This window comes from Helianthus annuus, chromosome 8 (assembly GCF_002127325.2).
Source record: "Helianthus annuus cultivar XRQ/B chromosome 8, HanXRQr2.0-SUNRISE, whole genome shotgun sequence".
Taxonomy (NCBI): Eukaryota; Viridiplantae; Streptophyta; class Magnoliopsida; order Asterales; family Asteraceae; genus Helianthus; species Helianthus annuus.
The window spans coordinates 109,079,566-109,089,794 of NC_035440.2; the positions used below are offsets into that span (position 1 = coordinate 109,079,566).

The 10,229-nt window shown below is 35.8% G+C and overlaps 1 pseudogene; it reads right to left on the reverse strand.

Moving 5' to 3' along the window:
- Nucleotides 1-2,042: 2,042 nt before the first annotated feature.
- LOC110873644 lies at nt 2,043-7,394 on the reverse strand (annotated as a pseudogene).
- Nucleotides 7,395-10,229: the final 2,835 nt, after the last annotated feature.

Sequence of the window (10,229 nt, forward strand, 5' to 3'; positions counted from 1 at the left end):
TCTCTGAAGCCGGTTTTGTATGCGTTTAATTGGTAATGAATTTCAATTGTGGTTTTTTATATAAAAATAATATAAATATATTTGTAAAGATAGATAGGAAGTTTTATGCAAGGATATCACCTTTGTCACTTTGTAATGCACTAATTTGTTTGAATCATTACTCATGACTCATGAGTGGGATCTCAAGTTTTAGTTCTATTTGGGCTTCGTATCTTATTGGAGACCAGCCCAAACTTCTCTCGAGTCTAGAGTACTTGGCCCGTATATCCTAAACCATGATCCTTATCTAGTTTGGAATTTAATCACAGGTTTTGTGATGTTTATATATATATACTAGGTTAGAACCCCGTGTATTACACGGGTTTAATAAATGTAATTTTATATACTAAATAAAAAATAATATATTTTTAAAAATCTTATTTATTACATGTGTTGAGTAAATATAATTTTATATATTAAATAATAAAAAAGAGTTAATTACATAGTTGGTCTTTGTGGTTTGCACAAAATAACATACTTAGGTACTAATAGTTTAAAATCACCTTCTAGGGTATTAACTTTTCATTTTGTAACCTTTGAAGGTATTAACTTCTATGGTATTAACATAGTTAGTCCATGTGATTTGCACAAAATAACATACTTAGGTACTAATAGTTTAACAAACAATTAACGTTAATACTTCCAAACATTACAAAATTAAAATTTAATACCTTAGAATGTGATTTTAAACTATTAGTACTTAAGTATATTACTTTGTTCAAACCACAGGGACTAACTATGTAATTAACTCTAAAAAAATTATACCTATAAGAACCTCGCGTATTGTGCGGGTTGAATAAAAGTAATTTTATATACCAAACAATAATAAAGTTATCATTAGAAAAAACCATGTGTATTCACGGGTGGAAGAAATGTAACTTTATATACTAAATAATAAAAAAGTTATATTTAAAAAATACTTTGTGTATTGTACGGGTTGAATAAATTTAACTTTATATAGCAAATAATAAAAAAATGTTATATCTTTAAAAACCCTGTGTATTACACGGGTTTATCTATTATTAAAAAAACTTTCTAAATCAAAATGGATTTTTTTTATTATTTTTTAAATTAGGTTAATACTATTTAAAATTTTTGGTTTGATTAATAAGTTATTTAATATAATTTCTCATACTTAACAATAATAACATTAACAATAAATAATATGCATGTTTATCTACTGTTAAGTGAAGTGAAACAATGCTTTTTAGTTTAGATAAGACTTTACCATTTGGATTTAAGTTTATGGCGCCAATGATTTAGAGTTGATAAGATTTATATTAATTTTAATATTTAATAATTTAAATTAAATAATAATTATCTACAATTAATGATGGTCTAGAATAATGACAAGTGTCATAAAATTGGTTTCTTTTATTATAGTAGATAGATATACAGAGTCAGGATTTAGGGAAAACGGTGAAAAGTGTGAGAACAGTGAGAACGCTTATGGATCGTCAGATCAAAACAATATATGGACAAGATTGGCGCGGTGGCGTTTTCGTAAATAACATCAATTTTATTGCTTGGAACGTGCTTCATTAAGAGTAAAAAGGTAAACATCGTTTCTCCATAAAACACCATTAAATATAAAACGCCAACTAAATACAAAACGTCAACTAATAAAAAATATTTTTCCTGTGTTTTAGTTGGTGTATTTTATGATCTTAGCCTACAAAAACGCCATTAAATATAAAACACCAAAATTGAAATATGGGACGTATTACAGACTTAACAGATAAAGTTGAGCAAAACAGGAAATACAAACAATAATAATATCCTGCCATTAAATATATACTGGTTTGGGTCAACAATCTGGCCGGAATCGCGAGATTGCCTCTGATTTTTGGCCAATTACGACTGAATTTGACCATTGGCCGATTAGATAAAAATTACTCGGTGAACCTAGGGACTAATCGGAGGCTAGTCGGGATTTTTACAACCATGTTTTTTTTGTTAATAGTTGAGATAATGTTCAAAAGTTTAATCGAAATTCAAATAGTTGCCATGTGGATACAAGATACAAGTTATGAAATAACAGAATGTAATTTATGCATAAACATTGTATATTAGTAGGTGTGTTGAAGAACAGAATCAAGCAGGCGGTTACTATAGTCCCAAAGCTTCTTAGCCAACTTAGGATCTCTTGCAAAATCACTTGCAGGCCATTCATTGCAACCCAAATAATACTTGCCACTCACCCCTTTCATATCTGGATGTAGCATGTTGTTGCTGCCCCCTATTTTTTTAACAATTATTCGCGTGTTAATTACCTCGAAAAGTAACTTACTTTCACCTTTCTATTCATTGTTTCCAGAAAAATAATAACGTGTTAATTACCCCGAAATGTAACTTACATTCACCCTAATGTTAGTTGTTTTCAGAAAAAAAAAAAAAAAAAACCTTTCTGTTTTTTTTATAGTTTTGTAAAATGCTAAAAAAATTGAAAGTATGTTGCGTACAATGGAAAATTTTAGTTTTTTTTACATATAATGACAAAAAATGTGCACTTAAGCTGCATTGTTAGCAGAGTATTGGTGGGGCCCGTGAGTTTTCCCTCGTGGGTTCTCATGGTCATGCAATAAAATGATAAACAGGTGAGAGTAAATTCTATTTAATGTAATGAACCCATATTCACGTCTATAAAAATATTAGACACTCCAAATTAACATGTGAAACTGTTTGTCAATATGAAACACATTACATTAAAATATTCAATCATTTGAAGTTGATAAAATGGCATTTTTATGAAGTTTCTTTGTGATAATCTTAAAGAGGGTACGTGTGGGACATTTTTCCATAGAACATAATAAGTGAGCAAGTTCATAATTCCTGCGAGAAACCATACGTAAAAAAATATTATGAATTTTCTACAAGTAGATTTCACATTTATATATGATCACATTCACACACGGGCACACACATACACACTTATGAGTTTTATAGAATGTCTCATAAGATTTGTCATTATTAGCCCTGGGTGTATAGAGTTCACTGTAACATTTGGACCCTCTTCCTGCATTTCCAGTCAAGTAATTAAGAAGATATAAAACCTCCATAAAAGAATAAACAAATAAAAATAAAGAAATGGAAAACCACCTTTAAGAACCGGGAAAGCTCATTTGCGTGCAATAAATTTGCCATTTTCGACTGCCCGTATGCCAGTTTATCTGAATAACTGGTTCAATCAACATTTTTGTCTAGTTGTTCATCTTTATATACACGTACAATTTTTCAAATTTATAAGCACATAGAAGTATAAATTTAACAAGAGTTTCCGAGTTATGATTGTAAATATAAATGTTGGTACTTATAAGTGTGTAAATATATATTTCTTTCTGGTGACCATGATAACCGTTAGGGAAAACTCATGACACACCAACATTAGTGGGACCATCTTACGTTGTGTAAGCTGGATTCAAACCTGAGACCCACTGCTAGTGGGAATCATGTGCTTACGGTTACCACTGCACCAACCCTTGAAGGTTAAAAGCTTGTTAATATGTCTAAAGATGGCAAAGAACAAATTTTAAAATGTTGCCTGTTTTTATCATTAAGGGTGTCAAATTTGATCCCTTCTTTATAAATGCGAAGATGGACTACAGAAGACAAATTGACGATTCTACCCTCGATACCGGTAGCTAAAGTAGTAGATTTCATCTTGTCAAGGAGTAGCTTTGTCAAGAAAAAGTGGCCTGAAAATGGTCATTCCATTGTGATCACGGGGCAATAAAGTGTTAATAATTTCACCAACTTTAGCTCTTTTATGTAACATTAAAGTATATAAAAACTGAGAGGGTGATGTACCTAAATGATTTGTCGACAACTGCATCTCGATTCCATCTTGTGAAAGTTGGTAGGGGTAAAACATAATACCTGCATTGTTTCTAAGAACACATGTTTTTTTTTTCTAATTAGACAAGGATTTATTGACATTGTTTACTTAGGGGTGTTTGTTTTTTCTTCAAACATCTTCAAGGGAACTATTGTCTGCAGGCGCACAGACGTTTCCCTTGAAGACTGTTTTTTTTTTTTTTTTTTAAACAGATCTGAAAATGGCTTATTTCATCTTAAAACAAAAGCTATAAACCCTTGCTTCAAACATCTTCACACAACTCCTTCAAACATCATGCTACCAACATCTCCAGCATACTCCTCTTCTTCTCAATTCCACACAAAACCATGAAGGCCTTTTTCAGAGGAAGCTACGACGCCGACCGTCGCCTCCGTCTGCCACCACCACCGCACCTTCACCCACCACCACTCCCTCTCCTTTCACCCCCTCAACCACCACCACCCATTGATTAGAATAAACTCATTTCTGTTGTGTGAACCAGCAATCAGTCTTCCATGGGTATCCATTGAACACACACTAATTCACACACTCATACAAAACATGAACCCACTTGAAACCTTGAATGCAATCTGCAAAAACCCTTGAAGGCGTAACCCACATTGAAAAAAAAACACAATAGAATAAAACCCCAAATTGTTATTAGTATTATTATAACAAAGTGGTGAGATTATTATAATAATGAAACGAAGATTTGGGTACCAGTAAAGATTGAAGGCGTAAGATTTGTAAGTGGTGGCCAGCTGGATGTACGGCGGTGGTTTACAGTGGGGAGAGGGGTAAAATCAATCATTATGGTATTTTTGGTTGAATCTTGAAGATGACGGTGGTGGGGCTTCAGACCGGTATCAACTTATAAAAACAAACAGTCTTATATTTTCAGCTTGTAGATCTTCAGACCACATCTTCAGTTGCAGACATAAAAACAGATGAAATCAGCTTGCAGACAATTTACGTCTGCAAAAACAAACAGCACCTTAGTGGTGTTTGCGATTGCTTATTGAAACAGGAGTAAAGTACATGGATGGTCCTTGTGGTTAACCAAAATTTTGGATTTAGTCCCTAGTTTTTTAAAAGTACACGGATGGTTCCTCTGGTTTGCACTTTGTAACGTATTTAGTCCCCAACTTTTGCCAAAAGTACATAGATGGTCCCAGTGATTTGCATTTTGTAGCGCATTGCGCACCACAGGGACCATCCATGTACTTTTGGCAAAAGTTGAGGACTAAATGTGTTACAAAGTGCAAACTACAGAGACCATCCATGTACTTTAAAAAAGCTGAGGACTAATTCTAAAATTTTGGTTAACCATAGGGACCATCCGTATACTTTACTCTTAAAACTGTTTATCTGCTTAATGTAAATCCAAACACCATCTACATATATTAGGCGCGTAAATGTAAAATAAAAAAGAAAAAGTTAAGGACTCACATCAAGATGTTGAGGGGAATGTTAAGAGCTAAAAAGCTATCTGCAAAAGCGTTGACTGACATTAGGGTATAAGGAGTGGTTAAACACTTTAAAGTGGCAAAACAAAAAACTGACCAATCAGAGCGCGCCATGTCAATTTGGCAAAAGTGTTTAAACTTTGCTGAAAAGTGTTGGCATTGGTTTAAACACTTGCTGAAGTGGTAAACTTTTATTATTATTTTTTTTTTGCAATAATTAATTTAATATAAATAAATTAAAAACAATAAAGTTTCATAAATTAAATTAAAAACATCAAAGTTACACTAAATTAAAAAACAATAAAATTACATTAGCATGAAACAATTTAAACTAGTCTTCGTCGGAATCGGCCAAAAGATGGGGTAAATCTTGACTTGCGAGATGATCTATGAGATCGTGTTTGAGTCTCCAATGGGTGTCTTCATTCAACAACTCGCCCAACACCGTATCGTCTAGAGCCGGCTCGACCGGAGGATCCCGAATGTGCACCGGTGCTATCGCCTTTCCATCGTCTTTCAAAATCATGTTGTGTAAAATAATACACGTGTACACGACATTCCTAATTTTTTTAACCGATCTTGCTCGCATCGGTCGACTCAATACACCCCATTTCCCCTTCAAAACACCAAAAGCCCGTTCGACGTCTTTCCTTGCCGCCTCATGTTGCCTCTTGAATTTCTTTTCGTTTACTTCGTGAGGGTAAGGGATCGACTTCACAAACACGGACCACGAAGGGTAGATTCCATCCACGAGCAAATAACCACGTTTGTATAAATGGTTGTTAACGTAAAATGGACATTTTGGCGCGGTTCCATTTCGTTCCGTTAAAAATAACGGAGATTGTTGTAGAACATTGATATCGTTTTGAGAACCCGGTGGACCGGCAAAAGCATGCCAAAACCATAAGTCTTGAGAAGCAACCGCTTCGAGCATAATAGTCGGGTATCTATGATCTCCTCGCATGTATTGGCCTCGATACTCTGTCGGACAAAAACGCCAAACAAAATGGGTGCAATCAAGGCTACCGAACATACCTGGAAGGTGATGTTTTTCCTCATGAGCTTGGTATAAAAGTGCCATGTCGTGGCTTGTCGGTCTACGTAAGAACTCTGGACCATATATTTTGCAAACCGTGTCACAAAAATATTCTAGGCACTCGCGGGAAGTTCTTTCGGCCATATGCAAGTACTCGTCGTTCTCGTCTGGAGTGTTTCCAGTTGCGAGCTGTTTAATAGCCGATGTCACCTTTTGCAAGGGCGTAAAGCCCTTCCTACCTCGCGCATCGGGGGCCTCTACAAACCACGGGTCGTTCTCTTCCACATCGGACACAATTTTTAGAAACAAACGTTTCGACATACGGAACCTATGCCGAAAGATATCTTCGTTGTACTTCGGGTCTTCGACAAAATAATCCGCCATGAGTGTCTCATGCCCCTCCTCACGTTGACGTTCAATATATCTCCTTCGGTTAGATGTGCCAGTATCTTGAAGTTCGGCTTCTTCGATGAGATTTTGAAAAAAAAGAATGCTACTATCGGATGAATCGTCGCTACTCATGGGTGGGAACCATAACGGGGGGAGTTCATCCGCCATTTTGTAAGGTAAACTTTTAGAAGGAATTGGTTTGTATGAGTATTTGGAAAGTATATGGTTAAATGGTTTGTGATATATATATATAGATTAATTTTTAAAAATTTTTTTTTTTTTTAAACGGTCATATGACCGTTGGAGTGGGCCCCCCCCCCTTTTCCCTTTCTTCTTCTCGAGTCGGCATAGGGTCACCGAGAGCTTTGTTTTGCCGCGACCAAACTTGGTCGGCGGCGGTGTTTGCCGCGCGGCAAAAGGGTTTGCCGCCCCCATCTCGCAACCACACCGTATCCCCTTAGACATGAGAGATCAAGCTGAAGAATGTCAACCTTAGCATTTTGATTGTTTTTAATGATGTTTTATTTTGCTTCATTTGCAGCCTCCGTGTTTCTTGCTGCTATTATAACATGAGCTCCTCTAAATGCCAAATACTCTCTAATCCAATTCCACTAGCACCTCCTGTCATTTCACCATTAACCTTTTGACTTCTTATGGTCAACTCTCAAAATGAAGTAGACCAAAACTCTCAAACAGATCATAACTTATGTGTATCCCTCAATGTGATAAATTATTTGTAACTAATATTTAACATAGTTATTTTGAAATTCATAAATTAATACTAACATAGTAACATGTTGGTTGGTTGATCTAACTCAACTACTTTAACATGTTAAGCTAACATGCCCACGTTAGGCGGCGGGTACGCCCGGCAGGAATTTCGTTGGTGCCGTGCGGTTCGTACGAAGTCAAAACTTGGTACAGTAATCGAAAGAGTAAACCCAAATACGGTAACGTTAGCAATCCACATAAAACATAAAAAATAAAAATAAAGTGGTGGTGTAACAAAAACGCTATCAACATGTGTTCGGTTGTAGTTGACCAAGATAATAAAACGATTGTTTAGGGTTGGTTAAAACCGAACCACTTCAACGCATAAACATAACCCACTCATTTAAAATAACTTTAATATTATATAAGCTTTCCTGTAGTATTATATATCTATAATCTTTAATAATATACAAAAGAGTAAATTACGATTTTGGCCCCTGTGGTTATATCACTTTTACTATATTAGCCCAAAATATGATTTTTTAACATTTGTGCCCCCATGGTCTCTATAACTAACTATTTTGGCCCATGAGTCTAACTCAACCCCCTACCCTGGTTAATTATTTGTCACATGTCAAGCACATGATGGGCATATTTGTAACTCAACCACCGCCATCGTCGGACTTCTCTCTATCGGATTTCGTCCTCTTCCGCGACGACGACGACTCCTCCTCCTTCAGCCACACCTCCTCCTAAGCCAACGCCGCTCCACCGTCAACCACAACCAACAACAACGAAGCAGTTTCATTGCAAAAAATAAACCCTAGGTTTCAATTCATCAACCCTGAGCCTCACATATCCTCTCAGTTCTACACATTCTACACATTCAACACCGAATCACACACCTCGGAGGAGATCAGGGCGGCGATACCGCCACCAGTGATGTCCAAATGGCGGTCCGTTGGAGAAGATGATGGGCCTAAGAACAATTTAGGGGTTTTATGGTGTAATTAGGTATTGAATTGTATTTAAGACCCCCTGTAGTGAGGCGTGATTTTTGGTTTTTTTCTCCCATAACGCCCCGAACACCACGACAGGCGGCGTTATGGGGCAAAAAAAGGGTGTAGCGTTATAGATATGGTGCTGGTACGGAGGTTTGTTTTCAAAAATGGACCAATCAAAAATAGCTAAGTGTTTTTTAATTAATTAATAAAAATGAAAATTAATAATTAGGTAATGATGAGGTAGGGGCTTTATGACTACGGGCTCTAGTGACATAACGCCCCATAAAGCCCCTGTGTGACGTGGCACGACACGTGTCGCATAACGCCCACAAAGGAGCTTTTATGACTACGGATGGCCTAATATGTCTCAGAGGGGAGGGGAAATTACAAGTATACCAATCATGTGCCTGACATGTGACAAATAATTAACCAGGGTTGGGGGTTGAGTTAGACTCAGGGGCCAAAATAGTTAGTTATAGAAACCATGGGGGCACAGATGTTAAAAAATCTTATTTTAGGCTAGTATAGTAAAAGTGATATAACCACAGGGGCCAAAATCGTAATTTGCTCTATACAAAATAACAAAACACATTCCAATAGTTGAGGGCCAATCAAACCAAATCACCATTTGTTAAAAAAAGAAAAGTGATGCTGGAATATCAAGTGTCGACTCAATTATGTAATGAAATAAATCCACATTTAGTGTTCATTAAGTTTTGTTTTAATTTATGTCCATTGAGTTGATCATAAAAACTCTGTATAAGTTCTCATATAATTTGTATTGTGGGATAGTTTTTGAGTTTTATAAAATAATTGATTTTTCACTTCAAATTCCGTGCCTTTTGGGTGGAATCTTGGGAGTTGGGGAAGAACACACGGGTATTCTTTGAATCAACGTGTTTGATCTTCGTTTTCCGTATCGCGCGCTACATCAAAAAGCCCAATGGTATGGGGCCACATGACGCAAGAAGAGCAAATCACTCTTCACATTTTTTTTTGCTGTAGTATAGAACTAGGGGTTTGCCCCGCCCGTGTTGCGGGGCACTAAGCCGAATATTCTCTATCATAACATGTATGTCCGTGTTTTGGTTACCTGTACATACTACTTATAACACGATCTCAAAAAAATTACATTGAGTCAACCAAATAAATTAAAACACTATCATATTTTGGGTTAAGAAAAAAAACGATAGAAAAACTATAATTTTAAACTGGGGACAAAATTGTAATTTTTCAGGATAAATGAGCTTGTGCCAGGAAGTCGCTTGGCACGAATAAAAATTATATCGAGTCAAACAATTAAAATAAAGCACTACCACAATTTTCTTAGAAAAAAAACTAAAACAATGGCATGACTGTAATTTTACACTGGGGACAAAATCGTAATTTGACTGAGAAAGCAAAGAAAAACGATGCCAAAAATATAAATAATTGAGGGCCAAATTGTAATTTGGCTGGGAGGAAAAAAAACAAAAATAATGGCAAAACTCTAAATTTAAACGGGTCAAAATCATAATTTTTAACCGAGGGCAAAATTGTAATTTTTAGTTGGGGCAAAAGCATAATCTTATTTTGAACTGAGGGTAAAAACGTAATTTTGAACTGATGGCAAAATCGTAATTTTAAAGCGGGGATAAAATCGTAAATTGGTTGGGCCAATGGGGGAGTCCAGGCAGTTGCCTGGCACTACTCCTCCATCTTGGTCTGTAGTTGTACACTGGGGGCAAAATCGTAATTTGACTAGGAAA